Raw genomic sequence first — 2122 nt, 5'->3', positions numbered from 1 at the left:
TGTATCTCTCAAGTAACGACCCTCGCCTGTTCTCATTCCAGAACAAGTCATGCCATCTTTTATCCAGAGTAGCTTCTATGCTAACAGTGTGGGCGTCCTACAACACTGATCTCTCTTTTCGTTTTAACATAAAAACTCATCAACTACTTCCACAGGCTTGTACCTGGACTTGTGACATGGCCTTTGGTCACTGTGATCTGGTCCCTGCACCCGGGTCCTCGATGCTGCAGCCAGGCTGGGATCCTTGTAGTTCCTTGAACATGCCCAGGATTTTCCAACCTCCGAAACTTTGCCTGTGAGTTCTCCCTCAGTTACAGGATGCTGTACTTCTTTGCACAATTTTGCACAACTGTAATTAATCATTTATTTACTTGGAGTAATTTAAGATCTGTCTGTCCTTGAGGACTGTGAGGCCTGTGCACGTTGTGTTCACGGTCACCCCCGTGGCCCCGGGTGGTTCCTGAGGCTCAATCCATGGGTGTGTGCAATTCAACAAAGGCCTCCCCCTTGCAGGAAAGACCTCACTCACTCACTGAGGATGGACATTCAAATTCCGTCTGCATTCTGTAACACTCAAATCACTCAGAATTGTTTGTTCAAACACATTTTTGTGTCTTCTTTTTTGTGGGGGGTGGGGGTGTCTCACTGTCTCACTAATAACATATGGAGAATATCTAATAAATCCCCTTCTCACGTTATTGGCTCATTTGCATAACGTTAAAGACACGAAGGTAGAATATAAGACAAACCACAATCTAAATTCCAGATTTGGGATTTTCACAAGTAGGAAGAACAATAAGTTAACACGGCGACTGAATAAGTTAGCTGTTTCCTTCCAGATTAGGGGCAAATCACAAGGGTACATGCCTAAGACAACCGTCCAATCACACATTGCTAATCTGATGATTTCCAACGTTCGAGAAACCCATGAGGTCCAACAGCGAAGTCCTTTGTGTTTCTTCTTTAATGGGTACTTGGCAAGACAATGAGGTGGAGAAAAATGTTCTTGAAGGCACAGAATCCAGTGTCACTTGCTTACAAAGCGACTGTTGGGACCTGAAGTGATTGACCATCTGTTTTTAATCGTGGGTCAACATTTCTTTTAATCCAGGATGTAACTGAATCCTTGGTATGTACAGAGATATCTATGTCACATATATAACTCCCAAGATGTTTAATTATAAAGTAGTTGCAATCGTTTGCACAAGTCCGTTCCTATTATGTGAATTTGACATCAGGTTTGCGTGTTTGGAAGGAGATGTCTGGGGCTCTGATGGGCGCCGCTGGGGTTGAAAGAGTTGGTCCCCTATCCTGCACCCTCCCTTGCCCACGGGCTGCTACCCTCTCTCGTCCCTTCATCCAGTGTCAGGGTAGCAAGGGGCAGTTTGGTCAAATCTGCGCATGGTGGTTTGTAGTTACACTACCTCCGTCTGAGTCATAAAGGGGTTTCTTAAATTCCTCATGAAAATAGGAACATGCTCTTCACACTACTAATTATATAGGAAGCAATGCTACTTTAAAAATTAAAAACCTTACCCCGGGTAAGACAGGAGAAGTCAAAAGATCGTATTCTGTCCTGTGACATCTATGTTGGACTTCTGAACTCCAGAACAGTAAGATAATTTGTGGTGTTTCAAGCCACTAAATTGGAAAGTAATACAGTCATTGTTTTACAGATGATGGAATTTAAAGTAAAAGAGGTACTCAAAAAATGAAGATAAAAAGAAGAAACATGTATCACCAATATTGGAGATTAAAGATATAATTATAGATCCTGCAGTCATTAAAAGAAAAATAAAAGATTACTATGAACAACTCTATGCTAATAAATTAAACAATTGAGAAGAAAAAGGTCATTTTTTTCAAAAGGTGAATAATAAAATTCAACCAAGAGGAATAATCTGAACTCTTTCATACCATCAAAGAAACTGAATTTTATAATGAAAAAAGCTCAAGAAATGTAAATCTCCACAATATCCCCACATAAGAATTCTAGGAAACCCTTAAAGAAGAATTAACCCCAATTTTATACTATCTCTTCCAGAAAATAGAAAAGGAGAGAACACTTTCTAACTCATTTTATGAGACTAGTATTACTCTCATACCAAAACCAAAAATAGTA

This window comes from Furipterus horrens, unplaced genomic scaffold (assembly GCF_987537825.1).
Source record: "Furipterus horrens unplaced genomic scaffold, mFurHor1.1.pri manual_scaffold_10, whole genome shotgun sequence".
Classification (NCBI taxonomy): Eukaryota; Metazoa; Chordata; class Mammalia; order Chiroptera; family Furipteridae; genus Furipterus; species Furipterus horrens.
Note: the sequence above shows the minus strand (reverse complement) of the source record.